Source organism: Chrysemys picta, chromosome 4 (genome assembly GCF_011386835.1).
Source record: "Chrysemys picta bellii isolate R12L10 chromosome 4, ASM1138683v2, whole genome shotgun sequence".
Classification (NCBI taxonomy): domain Eukaryota; kingdom Metazoa; phylum Chordata; order Testudines; family Emydidae; genus Chrysemys; species Chrysemys picta.
The window spans coordinates 61,145,648-61,166,871 of NC_088794.1; the positions used below are offsets into that span (position 1 = coordinate 61,145,648).

At 46.2% G+C, this 21,224-nt stretch overlaps 1 protein-coding gene across 19 annotated transcripts in view; it reads right to left on the minus strand.

The window, feature by feature from the left end:
- Positions 1-21,224, minus strand: part of LZTR1 (leucine zipper like post translational regulator 1) — a 279,906-nt gene that overhangs the window by 104,636 nt on the left and 154,046 nt on the right. The gene's annotated exons all lie outside the window — the stretch shown is intronic.

A 21,224-nucleotide genomic window follows, 5' to 3' on the forward strand; every position in this document is an offset into this window, starting at 1 on the left:
GCATTGTTGCTCAGACAGCTACTCATGATGGGATCCTAGCTTAAATACTAGCATCAGCCAATGGATGGGCTGTGAGGGGCCGCCACTCAGACCCTGCTGGACAATACTTCCTGCCAAGCCTAACTTCACAGGGTCCTCCAGTGGAAACCCAACCTAAGCTTCAAGTGGTGATGTAGAACCCCCGTGGTCAGATGGTCTAGTCCTGCAGGGTCGTACACTGGCAAAAGATTTATTGTCTGTAACTATATAACATATAACTGTTACCATGCCTGACAAATCTATGACATAACACATGATTGTCATAATATTTATCCAAAGAAGGTACCATATGAAAACTGATGAAATTCTAGTTATTAATATTCTTGTGTGATGTATTGTGACAAAGTTCCTCGTCTACCTTGGTGGGTCCCGCGCTTATTGGCGGATCTGCTCGCTTCACAGATTCATCCTGTGGATCAGGAAACAGTCCAGAGACCTTCCCCTCTGGTAGAAGCTACAGTCCAGGTCAATTCCTCCTGTGTTTGATCAGGAGTTGGGAGGTATGGGGGGAACCAGGGCCCGCCCTCTACTCCGGGTTCCAGCCCAGGGCCCTGTGGACTGCAGCTGTTTAGAGTGCCTCCTGGTACAGTTGCATGACACCTACAACTCCCTGGGCTACTTCCCCATGGCCTCCTCCCAACATCTTCTTTGACCTCACCACCGGTCAATAACGCTTGTAGTCCTCAGTCCTCCAGCAGTACGCCTACTCACTCTCAGCTTCTTGCACACCTCTTGCTCCCAGTTCCTCTCACACACTTCCTCTCCTCTGGCTCCGTGGCTCCCCCTGGCTTGACTGGAGTGAGCCCTTTTATAGCATCAGAGGGTCCTTAATTAGAGTCAGGTGCTTAACTGCCTCACCTGACTCTTAGCAGGTTAATTGGAGTCTGGTGGTCTATTAGCCTGGAGCAGCCCTTGCTCTGGTCACTCAGGGAACAGAAAACTACTTATCCAGTGGCCAGTATATCTCCCTTCTGCTACTCTGCTGTTCCCAACTGGTCTGGGTCTATCACATATCCCTCCCCCCTGCTCAACACCAAGGGGTTGGGCAGCTTGGGATGCCAGACAGTGTACATGTGATAAGCCATCGGCGTTGCCATGGCGACTCCCTGCTCTGTGCTGTATGCGGAACTGCAAAGGTTGGAGGGATAAGAACCACCTGGTTACCCTTGTGTTCTTTTCCTTGTTCAGTTGCATCCATTGAAGAGGGGCATGGTCGGTCACAAGGACAAATCTGCGCCCCAGCAGATAGTAACGCAGCGTTTCCATGGCCCATTTTACGGCGAGGCATTCTCTCTCTACCACTGCGTATTTTTGTTCCCTCGGAAGGAGTTTCCTGCTGAGGTAGAGAATTGGATGTTCCTCTTCCCCAGCCATCTGCAACAGGACAGCCCCTAGCCCCACCTCGGATGCATCTGTCTGAAGGATGAATTCCTTGGTGAAATCCGGGGCTATCAATACGGGGTTACTGCAGAGGGCGGTCCGTAGGTCTACAAATGCCCTCTCTGCTGCATTGGACCATCTGACTGGATCCGGACCACGGGTCTTCACTAAGTCCGTTAGGGGACTTGCCCTTGTGGCAAAATGGGAAATGAAATGCCGGTAATACCCCACCACCCCTAGGAATGCTCGGACCTGCTTCTTACTACTTGGTCATGGCCAATTTTGGATGGCCTCTAACTTGTTCAGTTGAGGTTTCACCAGACCTTTTCCTACCACGTAGCCAAGATATTTGGCCTCTGTGAACCCCACAGCACACTTAACAGGGTTTGCTGTAAGGCCAGCTTGCCTGAAGGTATCAAGGACCGCCCCCACCTTCTTCAAGTGGGTTTCCCAGTCTGGGGTATGAATCACCACATCATCCAAGTAGGCCGCAGCATAGCTGGCATGGGGGCGTAATAACTTGTCCATGAGGCGCTGAAAGGTAGCTGGGGCCCCATGTAGTCCAAAAGGAAGGATCGTAAACTAGAAAAGACCCTCTGGTGTAGAGAACGCCGTCTTCTCCTTTGCATCTTCAGCTAGGGGAATCTGCCAGTACCCCTTTGTCAAGTCTAGGGTCGTTAAGTACCGGGCATTCCCCAGACGGTCTACTAATTCGGCTATGCGGGGTAGAGGGTAGGCATCAAACTGGGATATCTCATTTAGTCGCCGGAAGTCATTGCAGAACCTCGTGGTGCCATCAGGTTTGGGCATCAACACTACTGGCCTGGACCACTGACTGTGAGATTCTTCAATAATCCCCATCTCCAGCATTTTTCTGACTTCCGTTTTTATTTCCTCCCTTTTGGCTGCTGGCACCCGGTAGGGCCTCATTGTTACTCTGGCCCCAGGGTTCATGACGATCTGATAATATGTCCCAGTTGTGCGACCCGGCTTTGTCGAGAATACATGTTGATATTGGGTGATCATCTCAGTTACCTCTTTCTTCTGGGCTGTCGTTAGATCAGGAGACACCCTCACCTGTCCAGGGTTTTTGTTCCCTGGGTGTAGGTCTTCCCGAAACACTGTGCACGCCTCTCGGGTATGCCAGGGTTTCAGAAGGTTGACATGATATATCTGTTCTAGTTTTCGACGTCCCGGTTGTTGCACCTTGTAATTTACTTCCCCTACGGGTTCAACTATTTCGTAGGACCCTTGCCACTGGGCCAACAGCTTACTTTCGGCCGTGGGTACCAGTACCATTACTCGGTCACCGGGCTGAAACTGACGAACCTTGGCTTGACGATTGTAGTAGGTTTGCTGAGTCTCTTGGGCCTTTTCTAGGTGCTCCCTCACTATGGGAGTGACCGGGGCTATCCGGTCCCTCATCTGTAGCACATGCTCTATTATGTTCTTCCCCTCACTGGGTTCCTCCTTCCAAATTTCTTTGGCTATGTCCAGGATGCCTCGGGGGTTGTGCCCATATAACAGCTCAAAGGGGGAGAATCCAGTTGAGGCCTGAGGTATCTCCCGGATAGCAAACAAAAGGTAAGGTAGTAGGGTGTCCCAGTCCTTCCCGTCCCGACTTACCAACTTCCTTATCATAGCCTTGAGGGTTCGGTTAAACCTTTCTTCCAACCCATCAGTCTGCGGATGATAGACTGAAGTTCTCAGGGTATGTATATGGAGCACGTACAGAGGTCCTTCAATAGCTTCGACATAAATGGGGTTCCTTGGTCTGTTAATATCTCCTTTGGTAGCCCCACTCGGTCAAAGATACCCACCAACTCCTTAGCTACCACTTTAGAGGCCGTGTTTCGCAGGGGGACGGCTTCTGGGTAGCGAGTAGCATAATCCAGAATGACAAGTATATACTGGTGGCCCCGGGCTGTCTTCTCCAGGGGTCCCACTAGGTCCATGGCTATTCGCTTGAAGGGGACTTCTATGATGGGAAGGGGTATTAAAGGTGCCCTCAAGTGGGGACGGGGACTGTGCAGCTGACACTCCGGGCAGGACGCACAGTACCTCCACACTTCTTCATGTACTCCGGGCCAGAAGAACTGTCGTAGGACCCTGGCCAGGGTCTTCTCTACCCCCAAATGTCCCCCAAAAAGATGACTATGTGCAAGACTTAATACAGCATTCTGGTGTTTTTGAGGTACTAGGATCTGCTGTACCTTCTGCCCCTGTACTGGTGCAACCCGATATAAGAGATCCTTCTTCATTATGAAGTAGGGTCCTGGTTCCTGGGTTTTCCCTTCCACGGGGACCCCATCTATTTCAGTCACCTCCTTCCTAATGTTGTCGTACCTTGGGTCTTCTGCCTGGTCCCGTCCAAAATTTCTTCTCCGGGGGCTAATCTGCCCGAGATCTAGAGGGCCAGTCTCTGTTGCCTCTACTGGTTCAGAAGTGTTAGGGTGGGGGTCAGACTCGCGTGCTTCTCCCTCCTGGGTGGCCTCCTTTTCAGCTGCTCGGGTCCGCCTACCTACGAGAGAGACCCTCTGGCTTTGGGTCAGTATTCGGGTTCCCAAGGCCTTAGCTGCCCTCCTTTCCCTTTTTGTCTTTCTACCCTGTCTGGGAGTGGAGAAAAAATCTGGGGATATTTCAGAGAAGACTGGGGGTTGACAGTCTACTGTGGATGCCTCACTAACTTCAGGGTTTCCCCCTTTCTCCAATCCCTTACTGGGAGTAAGTCTCCAAATCCTGGGAAGTCCCTCCCTATGAGCACCGGGTATGGGAGTTGAGGGACTACACCTGCTGCTACCTCAGTAGTGTTCCCCTGAATCTCGATTTTTACTGGGATGGTAGGGTAATAACCAACTGTCCCATGGACACAGGTTATCCCCATATGCTTAGCCCACAGCAGCTGACTATGCTTCACGAGCTTCCCCGAGACAAGCGTGATAGCACTCCCCGAATCAACCAGTGCTGTGGTCTCTACCCCATTTAGTTTCACTGGTCTGGTATACATATGTGGGGTTAGTGAGACCCCCAAAATGTGGATTAGGGAGCATGGATCTGCCCAGTTCCCCAGGTTACACTGCATAGGCTCCTCAGCATTGGGACACTGTGCAGCTATGTGTCCTCATTCCCCGCAGGCATAACATCTGTATGGAACCCTAGGCAGTCCCAGGTCTCTTGGTTTGGGCAGTCTAACCTCCTGATCCTCTTCTCCCTCAGTGCTCCGACTCTTTGTGGCCTCTAGTGGGCCTTCAGCCCCTCTCTTTTTCCACCTGGGCCCTCTTGGTGGCCCAGTCACCTGAGCTTTGGGGGTTAGTGCTGCTAATTTAACCCGGGGTGCCTCTTCCTTAACTGGTCAGGTCAGCTCCCTCACCGTCCTTCGCCTCTCTACCAATGCAACGACCTCGTCATAGGTGCAGGGTTCGTTCTGGCTTACCAGGCGCGAAGGTCTGGCAGTAGTCCCCTCATGTATCGGTCGATGACCAGAACCGCTAGCATCTCTTCCGGATTCCCGGACTCAGTTCGCAACCACTTTCATGTGAGATGGATGAGGTCATACAATTGGGACCGCGGGGCTTTGTTTTCCTGGTACCTCCACTCGTGATACCGCTGGGCCCGCACTGCAGTTGTTACTCCAAATCTGGCCAGGATCTCTGCTTTCAGCTGGGGGTAGTCTGATGCAGCCTCTTCAGGCAGATCATAATAGGCCTTCTGGGCCTCCCCACACAGGAATGGGGCAAGGATGCCAGACCACTGATCTCGAGGCCAGGCCTCCCGTAGGGTTGTCCTCTCAAAGGCCAGAAGGTATGCCTCTACATCATCCTCCCACGTCATTTTCTGCAGCCAATGGCTGGCCCGTATGAGCCGCATCCCATCATGGCCACGGTTCAACTCTGTAAGGGTCTTTACCTGGCTTACCAGTTCTCGCAACATAGCTCTGTCTTGACCAGCCTGGTCCATCAGCAGGCGATTAGTCTCTTGCTGCAGCCGCACTGCCTCCTGTTGGGCGGCTGCCTGGACACGGGTAGCCTCCTGCTGGACCGCCGTAGCTTGTATCAGTGCCCGCACTACATCATCCATTGCGGTGAAAAAATAAATAAACCCTCTCCCTTTTTTTTTTTTAAATCACCCTCCTCCTTCCACCGTGCTGTGCACCCCAAATCCCACCCCTGACACCAGTTGTGACAAAGTTCCTCCTCTACCTTGGTGGGTCCTGCGCTTATTGACGGATTTGCTCGCTTCACAGATTCATTCTGTGGGTCAGGAAACAGTCCAGAGACCTTCCCCTCTGGTAGAAGCTATAGTCCAGGTCAATTCCTCCTGTGTTTGATCAGGAGTTGGGAGGTATGGGGGGAACCCGGGCCCACCCTCTACTCTGGGTTCCAGCCCAGGGCCCTGTGGACTGCAGCTGTTTAGAGTGCCTCCTGGTACAGTTGCATGACACCTACAACTACCTGGGCTACTTCCCCATGGCCTCCTCCCAACACCTTCTTTGACCTCACCACCGGACCTTCCTCCTGATGTCTGATAACACTTGTACTCCTCAGTCCTCCAGCAGTACGCCTACTCACTCTCAGCTTCTTGCACACCTCTTGCTCCCAGTTCCTCTCACACACTTCCTCTCCTCTGGCTCCGTGGCTCCCCCTGGCTTGACTGGAGTGAGCCCTTTTATAGCATCAGAGGGTCCTTAATTAGAGTCAGGTGCTTAACTGCCTCACCTGACTCTTAGCAGGTTAATTGGAGTCAGGTGGTCTATTAGCCTGGAGCAGCCCCTGCTCTGGTCACTCAGGGAACAGAAAACTACTTATCAAGTGGCCAGTATATCTCCCTTCTGCTATTCTGCTGTTCCCAACTGGTCTGGGTCTATCATAGTATGTATGGTTAGCATGTAAAGGGTTATGTTGGTGTGCTGGAAATATGTTATTAAAATATGTATTGACCAAGCAATCTAAGTAGAGCTGATAAGCAGGTTAGTCCTACAAAAATAAATGTATATTGGCCAGTCTGCTGGCTTTTGACAAAAAGTCCGGTTACCGTAGGATGGCGGGGGGGGGCGCAGGGTCATCAACCTGCACCAGCCCCTGCTCAGCTGGGGCCACCTCCTAACTGCAGGCAGGCAGGTTCCGAGTCAGGCTGCTGCAGTTCCTGTCCCTGGGGCCATGGGGAAGAGGCGGAGCAGTGTTGGGGCTTTGGGGTCCGGTTTTCAGCCAATAAAACGTTGGGAACCCTAAGCTGAAGACAGGCAGGTTTGGGAAAATTTGGCACTGGGAATGTGCTGGGGTCACTTGGCCAATAGTAATCAAGGCTGGTGGAGACCAGATTGCTACTATGGTATAACAAGCAGGCTGCTGGATTTGAAAGTATCTTGTTGCTGAACCAGACACTCAGTGCATGCTTGTAAGCTGGCAGAGAGTGTCCAGAGAGGGAGCTACAGCAAGAGAGCACTTTAAGGCATCCAGGGTTACGGGGTAGGCAGTGCCACAATCTGTTACCAGTCTGAATTGCATCTCAAAACATGATAGTTTTCATAAAGAGACTTTATCTGATTGTGGGTCAAATTTCATGTTTCAGTTATTCAGTGAATTGTGTAGGATAAAACAACTGAAAAAAATTGTTTGGTTGAAAGGTTCATTGGGACACTAAAGCCTATGCTGGAAATGTATGCAAACAAGAAGGCAAGTGACTGGGATGAAATGTTACACTACCTGTTTTTTGCCTATAGGCAAGTGTGACATGCTGTACCTCAAAGTAGCACCTTGTAATCCCCATATTCAGCATTCACATATGGTTGTGATATTCCATAAAAAGCATGCCATATAAGATACCATATGAAACGTCATGATCTGCTGAAACTCATTGTTCTGTCAAAATATGTATATCGTTATTTTGTATGAAATGATGATATTTTGCTATATGGTTGTTACTGAAATATGTTGTGAGTCTGGGAGTCGCCCCCTGCTAGTTCTCCAGTAACAACAAAGGACACACTCAGCCAGGCATTAAACGACTATTGACCAGCAGCAGAATTGTAAACAAAAGATCTACAACTCAATAAGAGAGAGTTGCGCAAGCACCACACAATGGGGATTGCTCAACTCTGTGACTCAGCAAGGCCCACCAAGACATGCCTGGGCCAGTACCTTTCTAGGGACACGGATTAAGAGTATAAAATAAGGGACAGTGGCATCTTGAGACAATCTCTCTCTTCCCCCACCTACGGTGAAGGCAAGAACACTGGGAAGACAAAGACTTGAACTGAGATCGGTCCCAGGCTGAGAAGGAAATTCAGCCTGTGTATTAAAAACAGTAACTTACCTGCAACATCCAGTGGGGTGAGAAAAGTTGTTTGATTCAACTCTTGCTTAGTCTAAAAGTTTAGGATTTAGAATGTGTGTTTACTTTTTACAGTCTTTCTATTTTCTTTCTCTAATCTTCATGCCTATCACTTATAATCACTTAAAATCTACCTTTCTGTAGTTAATAAACTTATTTTAATGTTTTATCCTTACCAGTGAGTTTGTCTAAAGTGCTTGGGAAATCTGCTCAGGTTACAAAGGCTGGTACATGTCTACTTTCCTTTGACGAAGTAGCAAACCAATTAATAAGCTTGCACTGCTCAAGAGAAGTATAAGACGGTATATGTCTGAGGTGCAAGTCTGGGGGCTTGGGAGATTTGCTGGTGTTTCCCTGTGTATAGTTCATGAGTGACATGGAGAGTATTCATGCAATTTAGCCGGGTGTGCCTCTGTATGCTGGTGGCTAAGTGATCAAAACACCTGGAGAGGTTTGCCCCTTGTCACTGGCAAAGCACTATGAGAGACAGCCCAGGCTAGAGAGTTAAGGGGGTACAGCATAGTTCCAGGTTGTTCCCCTGGGATCCCGTCACTGGTGGAATCCTCAAGATTCTCCCCATTTGATCTCCTGGATGGGAGAAAGGTAAGGGGGACCCTGGTTCTCATCAGAGATTCCTGAGAGGGTGGCACTGAAGCAGAGCGGGAATCAGTGACTGAACGTGTACAAAGGTTCAGAAAGGAGAGAATGGATGTAATAGAAGTATTTCAAACTAACCTCACTGATAGCTAGGCCACACAGTATGACCAGAATGCTTGTTAGTGCTCTTTTGAGGTTGTGGACCTGGTACTGGCGCTACGCCCTATAAAGAAGCACAAAATGCAAAATTCATGGGAGGGACCTTTTGAGATTGTGGAAAAAGAAAATTTGGTTGTATATCAGATACAGAAACCCCACAGCAAGGGCTGACCTACAGACAGCGCATATAAATAGACTTAATGCCTATCACAATAGAGAAGCCACTGAGCATATGGTTTGTTCTGCTGAGACATGACACCTCATGGGTCTGATGGCAGAATGCTAGGATGACTCATCACAAAGAGTTGAGACAGCCTGAAAGGGCAGAAATTCTATTTGTACGAAGGTATTTTTTCCAGCATATCAGGAATGACTTATAAGATGATTCATAAGATCAACACTGCGGGACCCCCTACCAGGACATACCGAACCCCTGGAAAAATGCAGAAGCAAATTCATAAATAAATACAGAATATACTAGATATGGGGATAAATAGAGTATGACAGTTCCTGGGCTTCACCTTTTGTGTTGGTTCCTAAGAAAGGGTTTTATATTGACTATAGAAAACTTCATGCTGTCACAGACCCTGATGCATATCCTATGTCCAGAACTCATGACTTTGTTATATACTTTGCGCTATGCAAAATATCTGAGCATGACAGACCTGGTTAACAGGTACTGACAGATTTCATAGGATAATGAAGCACAGAAAATACCTGCTTTTATTCTAATACTGGATTTTATGAGTTCAAAATGTTATCTTTTGGATTGATCAATGCAGGAGCCACTTTTCAGAGGTTCATCAAGCAACTGTTAAACAGATTACAAGAACAGCTCAAGTTTATATTGATGATAAAGCAGTATTTAGCAACAAGAGACATTTGGAGACTGTATAGTCAAAACTCAGAGATGCAGACCTTACTGTAAAGGCATCTAAATATAAAATAGGAGCAGCCAAGGTTCCTTATTTGGGACATTGGGTAGAGAGTGGGGAAATCTCTTCTAATCCCTAGAAAGTGGAAGCTATTGTTAATTGGCCTACACCTCAGACCAAAATCAGGTTCAGTCTTTCATAGGCAGGAATCAGAAACAGAGAGGAAAACAAGTCCAATGCTGCCTGGTACGCCAGTGGTGTGGAAACATTTGTGCCAATGTGATTGGTACCAGACTTAATGGGCGTCCCATGGACAGTGCCAGAGCCAACAGTACAGTGCCAAACTGATGATGCCTTGGTACTGGAGAGCAGGTAGGTGGCCCTGTTCCATCTCGCATACCCGAAGGATCACGGTGCCAGTCTGCACTCGTCCTGGAAGAGGAGGATAACTCTACCCAAGGTCTGGAGGCACTGCATTCCATTTTGAAAGATCTTTTTCTCAGAAAACCCAAGGAAGGAAAGCAATTTCTTTCTCCTGGGCGAGCCATCAGAGTCTGGCCAAGCAACATTGGGTCTGTCATAACTATAAAGGGAAGGGTAACAGCCCTCCTGTGTACAATACTATAAAATCCCTCCTGGCCAGAGACTCCAAAATCCTTTTACCTGTAAAGGGTTAAGAAGCTCAGGTAACCAGCTGACATCTGACCCAAAGGACCAATAAGGGGACAAGATACTTTCAAATCTTGGTGGGGGGAGGCTTTTGTTTGTGCTCTTTGTTTTGGGGGTTGTTCGCTCTTGGGACTGAGAGGGACCAAACATCAATCCAGGCTCTCCAAATCTTTCTGAACAAGTCTCTCATATTTCAAACTCGTAAGTAAACAGCCAGGCAAGGCGTGTTAGTTTTTATCTTTGTTTTCTCAACTTGTAAATGTACCTTTTTGCTAGAGTGTTTATCTCTGTTTGCTGTAACTTTGAACCTAAGGCTAGAGGGGATTCCTCTGGGCTCTTTAAGTTTGATTACCCTGTAAAGTTAGTTTCCATCCTGATTTTACAGAGATGATTTTTACCTTTTTCTTTAATTAAAAGCCTTCTTTTTAAGAACCTGATTGATTTTTCCTTGTTTTTAAGATCCAAGGGGGTTGGATCTTGATCCACCAGGAGTTGGTGGGAGAAAGGAGGGGGATGGTTAATTTCTCCTTGTTTTAAGATCCAAGGGGTTTGGATCTGTATTCACCAGGGAATTGGTGAAGAGTCTCTCAAGGCTACCCAGGGAAGGGAATTAGCATTTTGGGAGTGGTGGCAGCGGACCAGATCTAAGCTGGTAGTTAAGCTTAGAAGTTTTCATGCAGGCCCCCACATTTGTACCCTAAAGTTCAAAGTGGGGAAGCAGCCTTGACAGGGTCGCTCTGGCTCTGAGGTTCTCTGAGCCAGTCGGACATTCTGTGGAGGTCCCTGATGCCAATGCAGACCTCATGGCCTGTTCCATAAGGTGCTGCTTGAATCTCAAGTACCTTGATACCTGTGTTCTTTTCTTAAAAGACTTGCAGATTGAGCACTTTTCTTTAACATGCCCTTCTCCTAAGCACAATAGCCACCATGTACGGGGATCGCTATTGGGAATAGACACCCCACCCTAAGGATAGGGTTTAAACCCTGGGGAGGGTATCCCACCAGGATCACTAATTAACCTAACTAACCATTTCTAACTTATATGAACAGTGCTAACTATGAACAATTTGCAACAGAATCTCTAAAGAATGAGGTAAGAAACAGTGTGAGGAACTTATCTTCAGATAAGCTCCGACTCTAGCTGTGGGTGGTGAGAATGAAGGGGGCAGGGGGCAGCACGGTCCTTAAATAGCTCGGGATAGAGGCTGGAGGCACAGGGAAAGAGGGCCACCATTAGGCAAAGCTCGCCAGCTTCAGTGCACAGGGCATGCACACACTTGAATCGAATACACTTCTGCAACCACTTGAAGAAGAGTAAGTCACCTAGTTTGTAAACTTTTAACAACATTACTTACAGCAGCTTCACAACTTAATTATTTTTACCATTTTCACTTTCTTTTACAGGTACATTGGTGTTTTTTGTACTTCAGCTCAATGCCATGAGAAGATGAGATGTTATTGGTAAACAATTTGAATAAAAGAGTCAATCCGAGTAGAGAGATTTACATGTTCACCCTATGGCCATTGAGAAATAACCGTACAAGAAATATGAACATAAGAACATAAGAGTGGACATACTGGGTCAGACCAAAGGTCCATCTAGCCCAGTATTCTGTCTTCTGACAGTGGCCAATGCCAGGTGCCCCAGACGGAATGAACAGAACAGGTAATCATCAAGTGATCCATTCCCTGTCGCCCATTCCCAGCTTCTGGCAAACAGAGGCTAGGGACAACATCCCTGCCCATTCTGGCTAATAGCCATTGATGAACCTATCCTCCATGAACTTATCTAGTTATTTTTTAAACCCTGTTATAGTCTTGGCCTTCACAACATCCTCTGGCAAAGAGTTCCACAGACTGTTTAAAACCTGCTGCCTATTAATTTCATTTGGTGACCCCTAGTTCTTGTGTTATGAGAAGGAGTAAATAACACTTCTTTATTTGCTTCCTCCACACCAGTCATGATTTTATAGGCTTCTATCATATCCCCCCTTAGTCGTCTCTTTTCCAAGCTGAAAAGTCCCAGTCTTATTAATCTCCCCTCATGTGGAAGCTGTTCCATACCCCTAATCATTTTTGTTGCCCTTTTCTGCACTTTTTCCAATTCCAATATATCTTTTTTGAGATGGAGCAACCATGTCTGCACGCAGTATACAAGACATGGCTGTATCATGGATTTATATAGAGGCAATACGATATTTTCTATCTTACTATCTATCTCTTTCTTAATGATTCCCAACATTCTGTTTGCTTTATTGACTACTGCTGCACATTGAGTGGATGTTTTCAGAGAACTATCCAGGATCTCTTTCTTGAGTGGTAGCAGCTAATTTAGACCCCATCATTTTATATGTATACAGTAACTCCTTGCTTAACATTGTAGTTATGTTCCTGAAAAATGCTACTTTAAGTGAAACAATGTTAAGCGAATCCAATTTCCCCATAAGAATTAATGTAAATAGGGGGTGTTATGTTCTAGGAAAAAATTTTTCGCCAGACAAAAGACATTATCTTCATATATAGTATAAGTTTTATACAAACAGTGTAATACTGTACACAGCAATAATGATTGTGAAGCTTGGTCAGAGGGTGGAAGAGGGTGGGATATTTCCCAGGGAATGCCTTGCTGCTAAATGATGAACTAGCACTCAGCTGAGCCCTCAAGGGTTAACACGTCGTTGTTAATATAGACTCACACGCTACAAGGCAGCATGGACTGAGGCAGGAGGGAGGAAACACAATAGACACACCGCAGTGGCTGCAAACACTTCCCTGTGAAAACTGAATGTGATGATGAACCCACGCTATCCCACTGGAGTGTACCATTCCCTCCTCCGGACAGTGCATGCACGGCTGCACAGGCACCGATTTTCCAAAGACATAGAGACAGAGAGATAGAGAGGGAGTGTGTGTGTGTGTGTGTGTGTGTGTGTGTGTGTGTGTGTGTGTGTGTGTCAGAGACGCGCATTGCCCCTTTAAGTACGCAGACCCCACTTTAAGTATGCTACCCTTTTAAGTAGATCAGCAAGTTCAGACACAGCAGCAGCTTCCAGCAAGCTCCCTCCGTCCTGAGCCCTGTCATGTCCCCCCCACTCTGTAGATATGTGGTACAGGAGCGGAGGGCAGGGGGACACCCTGACATCAGCAACCCTCTTCTCCCCACCCCCCACACAGCAAGCAGGGGGCTCCTGGGAGCAGCTCCAAGGCAGAAGGCAGGAGCAGCACAGCAGTGGGCGGAGGGACACCTGAACTGCCCAGCAATTGATAGCCTGCTGGGTGCCTGCCCAGCCGCACACCTACTTACAGGGAACTTAGGGGAGCTGATAGGGTGGCTGCCAGCCCACCCTGGTTCCAAGCCCCCATGAGGACAGGCTGCTCTTCCAGAGAATCCTGCAAGCAGTGGACAAAGCAGGAGGCCAAGATGTTAAAAGGAAGCATTGCGCAACTTTAAACAAGCATGTTCTCTAATAGATCAGTGATGTAACAACAAAACAACATTAACTGGGATAACGTTAAGTGAGGAGTTACTGTAGTTGGGATTATGTTGTCCAATGTGCATTACTTTGCATTTATCAACACTGAATTTCATCTGCCATTTTGTTGTCCAGTCACCCAGTTTTGAGATATCCTTTTGTAGCTCTTCAAAGTCTGCCTGGGACTTACCTATCTTGAGTATCATAGAATCATAGAAGATTAGGATTGGAAGAGAGCTCAGGAGATCATCTAGTCCAACCCCCTGCTCAAAGCAAGATCAACCCCAACTAAATCAAGCCGGGCTTTTGTCAAGCCGGGCCTTAAAAACCTCTAAGGATGCAGATTCCACCACCTCCCTAGATAACCCATTCCAGTGCTTCACCACCCTCCTAGTGAAATAATTTATCCTAATATCCAACCTAGACATCCCCCACTGCAACTTGAAACCATTGCTCCTTGTTTTGTCATCTGCCACCACTGAGAACAGCCTAGCTCCATAAGTTTTGTATTATTTGCAAATTTTGCCACCTCACTGTTTACCCCTTTTTCCAGATCATTTATGAATATGTTAAATAGGACTGGGACCAGTACAGACCCCTTGGGAATACCACTATTTACCTCTCTCCATTCTGAAAACTGACCATTTATTCTTACCCTTTGTTTCCTATCTTATAATCAGTTACCAATCCATGAAAGGACTTTCTCTCTTATCCCATGACAATTTACTTTGCTTAAGAGCCTTTGGTGAGGGACCTTGTCAAAGTCTTTCTGAAAATCTAAGTACACTATATTCATTGGATCCCCCTTGACCACATGCTTGTTGACTCCCTCAAAGAATTCTAGTAGATTGGTCAGGCATGATTTCCCTTTACAAAAACCATGTTGACTCTTCCCCAACAAATTATGTTAATCTATGTGTCTGACAATTTTGTTTTTTACTAGTTTCAACCAGTTTGCCTAGTACCAAAGTTAGACTTACTGGCCTGTAATTGCGAGGATCACCTCTAGATCCCTGTTTAAAAATTGGCCTCACATTAGCTATTCTCCAGTCATTTGGTACAAAACCTGGTTTAAATGATAGGTTAGAGACTACATTTAGTAGTTCTGCAATTTCACATTTGAGTTCCTTCAAAACTCTTGGGTGAATACCATCTGGTCCTGGTTATTTATTACTGTTTAGTTTATCAATTTGTTCAAAAACCTCCTCTAATGACACCTCAATCTGGGACAGTTACTCAGATTTGTCACCTAAAAAGAATAGCTCAGGTTTGGGAATCTCCCTCACATCCTAAGCCGTGAAGACCTAGGCAAAAAATTCATTTTGTTTCTCCGCAATGGCCTTATCGCCCTGGAGTGCTCCTTTAGCATCTCGATCTTCCAGTGGCCCCATTGGTTGTTTAGCAGGCTTCCTGTTTCTGATGTACTAACAAAAAATTTTGCTATTACTTTTTAAGTCTTTGGCTAGCTGTTCTTCAAATTCTTTTTTGGCCTTCCTAATTATATTTTCACACTTCACTTGACAGACTTTATACTCCTTTCTATTTTCCTCACTAGGATTTAACTTCCACTGTTTAAAGGATGCCTTTTTGCCTCTCACTGCTTCTTTTACTTTGTTGTTTAGCCATGGTGGCCCTTTTTTGGTTCTCTTACTATGTTTTTTAATTTGGGGTATGTATTTATGTTGAGCCTCTATTATGGTGTCTTTAAAAAGTTTCCATGCAGCTTGCAGAAATTTCACTTTTTGCGTTGTACCTTTTAATTTCTGTTTAACTAACTTCCTCATTTTTCTGAAATTAAATACACAGTGTTGGGCTGCTGTGGAGTTTTCCCCACCAAAGGGATGTTAAACTTAATTATATTATGGTCACCAAGCGGTCCACCTATATTCACCTCTTGGACCAGATTCTGTACTCCACTTAGGAATAAATCAAGAATTGCCTCTCCTCTGGTGGGTTCCAGGACTAGATGCTCCAAGAAGCAATAATTTAAGTTGTTAAGAAACTTTATCTCTGTAGCCTGTCCTGAGGTGACATGTATCCAGTCAATATTGGGATAAATGAAATTCTCCATTAGTACTGAGTTTTTTATTTTAAAAGCCTCTCTAATCTCCCTGAGCATTTCATAGTCACTATCACCATCCTGGTCAGGTGGTCGGTAATATATCCCTACTGCTATATTTGTATTCTCAGAGCATGGAATTACTATCCATAGAGATTCTACAGTACAGTTTGGTTCATTTAAGATTTTTACTTCATTTGATTCTATGCTTTCTTTCACATATAGTGCCACTCCCCCACCAACACGACCTGTTCTGTCCTTGCGATATATTTTGTACTCTGGTATTACTGTGTTCCATTGATTATCCTCATTCCACCAAGTTTCTGTGATGCCTATTATATCAATATCCTCATTTAATATGAAGCACTCTAGTTCACCCATCTTATTATTTAGACCTCTAGCATTTGTATATAAGCACTTTAAAAACTTGGTACTTTTTAGCTGTCTGCCATTACATGATGTAATTAAATGGGACTCTTTTTCATTGGACTGTTTCTCATCAGATTTCTCATCAAATCCTACATGTATTTTATCATCTTCCATCCTCTCCTCCTTACTAGGACATAGAGAATCTCCATTAATCGATCCTCCCCTAAGGGATGTCTCTGTCCGAACCACGTGCTCCTCTGCATCTGTTGGCTTTCCCCCAGCCCTTAGTTTAAAACTGCTCTATGACCTTTTTAATTTTAAGTGCCAGCAATCTGGTTCCAGTTTGGTTTAGGTGGAGCCCATCCTTCCTGCATAGGCTCCCCCTTTCCCTAAAGTTTCCCCAGTTCCTAATAAATCAAAACCCCTCCTTCCTACAACATGAGCTCATCCATGCATTGAGACCCTGCAGTTCTGCCCGTCTACCTGGCCCTGCGCATGGAACTGGAAGCATTTCAGAGAATGCGACCATGGAGGTCTTGGACTTCAATCTCTTACCTAGCAGCATAAATTTGGCCTCCAGGACCTCTTTCCTATCCTTCACTATGTCATTGGTACCTACATGTACCACGACCACCGGCTCCTCCCCAGCACTACACATAAGTCTATCTAGATGTCTCGAGAGATCCACAACTTTCGCACCAGGCAGGCAAGTCACCATGCGGTTCTCCCGGTCATCGCATACCCAGCTATCTATGTTTCTAATGATCGAATCGCCTATTACTAATACCTGTCTCTTCCTAATAACTGCAGTTCCCGCCCCCGGAGAGATATCCTCAGTGTGAGAGGATACCACAACATCATCTGGAAGGAGAGTCCCAACAATGTGATCATTTCCTTCTGCTCCAGTTGGATGTTCACCTTCCCTGAGACTTTCATCCTCCTCAACAACACAGAGGCTGTCAGACCGGGAGTGGTACCTTCTACTGTGTCCTGGAAAGTCTCATCTATGTACCTCTCTGTCTCCCTTAGCCCTGCCCCCTGGTTAAGGGTTGATGGGTGCTAAAGGGCTTAGGGATCAAAGCCTCATTAAGAAGCTCTCAGCCTTGCCTAGCAGGCCGCAAGGCTCAGCACACGGTCCCCCAAACAAACAAACAGACCACACGGTATATTTCAGTCAAGCAGCAAGCACACCACAAACAAAAACACACACACTACAGACAACAAACTTACCCCAAGGGTCACATAATCACTCCTCCTTCACCTGGAGAACTTCCTCACAAAATTCCCCTTGTTAGCTGCTCCTGTTCACTAGCCAATTATGCAGATTCATTCATTCTCGCTAAAACTGGGCTGACAGCTGGAGTTACAGTGTTTCACATGCTTTATAGTTAAGAAATAACTGTGCAGTGATTAGGCAAATGAGACATAATCACTCAGGGAAATACATCATTTGGAAAAACCTGTACACATACACATCAGTAACTATATAGCATCTTGGCATTTTGACTGGTTGAGAAAACTATGTCAGTGTAATGGCTGGTACACTTAACAGAAATGAAATATTTCCTCATAGACAATGTTCCCTCTAATTTTTTCCATCCATGTGCAGAATGAATTTTGTTATGTGTAGCACTAATATGGAGGTAATGTGCAGATGTGCGCCACCAATACAAACAAATAAACTCTGGAAATTTCCATCACATGCGTCTGACGAAGTGGTTATTCACCCATGAAAGCTTATGCTCCAATACATCTGTTAGTCTATAAGGTGCCACAGGACTCTTTGTCGCTTTTTAAATAAACTAGATATATCACACCAAAATGTGGCATACTGAAAACAACTATATAAATAAAACAAAGTCATGGCCATTAAGTGAAAGTATAAAAAATATGCACCAGAGGCCCAATATAACAACCTACTCCACTAGACCACTAAATCGTCAGGGAAAGCTGCTCTCAAAAAATAAGCATCTCCCAAAACACTAGCATGTTACGGACTTTTGCAGGTCACAAAACTATCCCTCTTGCATACATATTATCTGCACACATAGCTCACTCAGCTTTAAGATGCTAAACAAATCTATGAGTCAACTAGAAATAGTCATGCTCTCATCACAAACATTAATACAATATTTTCTGATACCGGAAAGGAGAGTAAAAGGCATTCACTCAGGCTTATACAATTTCTCTGGCATGTCAACTCTTTGATTTGATTAATACTTCACACACATAGAACAGTAAAAATAAGTAATAAAACAACACAGACAGCAAACAAAACCACAGACAAACAAGTGACAACTCTGAAAAAGGAAGGGAAGTAAAACATCAGGTGGTTGGTTATGGGTATTTTAAATTAGTGTTTAGGACCAACACTGTGCAAGTGCAAGAGTCCTGTAGAAATAGGCAAAGTTCTCCTGGTTTCACATTGTGTGTGTCACCAATGAGTAGGCTCATTAAGTTTTTACAAGCCCCGGAGCACATTAACACATGGCTTCGGAGTTTGCAGATACCTGCTTCAAAGAGCTTGCAAATAAAGTCTTGATCCTACAAAACACCTAGCACCACACCTAGTGCTTGCTACTTATGAGTCAATGGGAGTACTCTGAAGAGACAGAACTATACCAAATAGCAAAGATCTGGCCTCCAAAAATCTGGTTTCCAATACCTCTCCACAAACAAATTCTAAAACTTAATGGAAATCACTTGTCTGGACAAGTGATTTCCTTTAAAGTTGTCTGGACAAGTGATTTCCATTAAAGTTTTAGAATTTGTTTGGTGAGAGTAGTCTCTGCCCTGCCACTGCAGCCACCGAGCTGGGGCTGGGAAGGAGGGGAGTCTCTCTCCTGCCGCAGTAGCCCCTGAGCTGGGGCTGGGAAGGAGGGGAGTCTCTCCCCTGCCATGGCAGCCCCTGAGCTGGGGCTGGGAAAAAGGGCCATCTCTCTGTGGCCACCACAGCCCTGCACGCTCCAAACTCCCCCCACCTCACCCCACTGCCCCCCCATCTATCCCCCTATTCCCCGTAAGGCCATCACCTCACCTTACATGTGCGCCCTCTCCAGGGTCCAGGCACCTAATTAGTGGAGCCACGCCTGAGCAGCTCCACTAATTAGGTGCGCATCCCTTGATGCCCTCTTGTGTGGCCACCCAGTGTGTTCCCACCTTAGAGGGAACATAGCTCACAGGACCCTTGATCCTCTATATTGTAGCTGGATTTTAAAATAATTAGATAATTTTATAATCAATAACGTATAGTGATGTACCAAATAGAGCTAATCATCCTAACTCTTGCTTTCACAGGTGTCAGGGAGGAATCTCCCACCAGTGTCCAGCCTGGTTCAAATATCCCAATATCCAGGAAATTTTTGGAAAGCGTAGGGGACAATTTCCTGGTGCAAGTGCTGGAGGAACCAACTAGGGGCAAAGCTTTTCTTGACCTGCTGCTCACAAACAGGGAAGAACTAGTAGGGGAAGCAAAAGTGGATGGGAACCTGGGAGGCAGTGACCATGAGATGCTCGAGTTCAGGATCCTGACACAAGGAAGAAAGGAGAGCAGCAGAATATGGACCCTGGACTTCAGAAAAGCAGACTTTGACTCCCTCAGGGAACAGATGGGCAGGATCCCCTGGGAGAATAACATGAAGGGCAAAGGGGTCCAGGAGAGCTGGCTGTATTTTAAAGAATCCTTATTGAGGTTGCAGGAACAAACCATCCCGATGTGTAGAAAGAATAGTAAATATGGCAGGCGACCAGCTTGGCTAAACAGTGAAATCCTTGCTGATCTTAAACGCAAAAAAGAGGCTTATAGGAAGTGGAAGATTGGACAAATGACCAGGGAGGAGTATAAAAATATTGCTCAGGCATGCAGGAGTGAAATCAGGAAGGCCAAATCACACTTGGAGTTGCAGTTAGCAAGAGATGTTAAGAGTAACAAGAAGGGTTTCTTCAGGTATGTTAGCAACAAGAAGAAAATCAAGGAAAGTGTGGGCCCCTTACTGAATGAGGGAGGCAACCTAGTGACCGAGGATGTGGAAAAAGCTAATGTACTCAATGATTTTTTTGCCTCTGTCTTCACGCACAAGGTCAGCTCCCAGATTGCTGCACTGGGCAGTACAGCATGGGGAGAAGGTGACCAGCCCTCTGTGGAGAAAGAAGTGGTTCGGGACTATTTAGAAAAACTGGACGTGCACAAGTCCATGGGGCCGGATGTGCTGCATCCGAGGGTGCTAAAGGAGTTGGCGGGTGAGATTGCAGAGCCATTAGCCATTATTTTTGAAAACTCATGGCGATCGGGGGAGGTCCCAGATGACTGGAAAAAGGCTAATGTAGTGCCCATCTTTAAAAAAGGGAAGAAGGAGGATCCGGGGAACTACAGGCCAGTCAGCCTCACCTCAGTCCCTGGAAAAATTATGGAGCAGGTCCTCAAGGAATCAATTATGAAACATTTAGAGGAAAGGAAAGTGATCAGGAACAGTCAGCATGGATTCACGAAGGGGAAGTCGTGCCTGACTAACCTAATTGCCTTCTATGAAGAGATAACTGGCTCTGTGGATGAGGGGAAAGCAGTGGATGTGTTATTTCTTGACTTTAGCAAAGCTTTTGATACTGTCTCCCACAGTATTCTTGCCACCAAGTTAAAGAAGTATGGGCTGGATGAATGGACTGTAAGGTGGATAGAAAGCTGGCTAGATCGTCGGGCTCAACGGGTAGTGATCAATGGCTCCATGTCTAGTTGGCAGCCGGTTTCAAGTGGAGTGCCCCAAGGGTCGGTCCTGGGGCCGGTTTTGTTTAATATCTTTATTAATGATCTGGAGGATGGTGTGGACTGCACTCTCAGCAAGTTTGCAGATGACACTAAACTAGGAGGCGTGGTAGATACACTAGAGGGTAGGGATCGGATACAGAGGGACCTAGACAAATTAGAGGATTGGGCAGAAAAAAAACCTGATGAGGTTCAACAAGGACAAGTGCAGAGTCCTGCACTTAGGACGGAAGAATCCCATGCACTGCTACAGACTAGGGACCGAATGGCTAGGTAGCAGTTCTGCTGAAAAGGACCTAGGGGTCACAGTGGATGAGAAGCTGGATATGAGTCAACAGTGTGCTCTTGTTGCCAAGAAGGCTAACGGCATTTTGGGCTGTATAAGTAGGGGCATTGCCAGCAGATCGAGGAATGTGATCGTTCCCCTTTATTCGACATTGGTGAGGCCTCATCTGGAATACTGTGTCCAGTTTTGGGCCCCACACTACAAGAAGGATGTGGAAAAATTGGAAAGA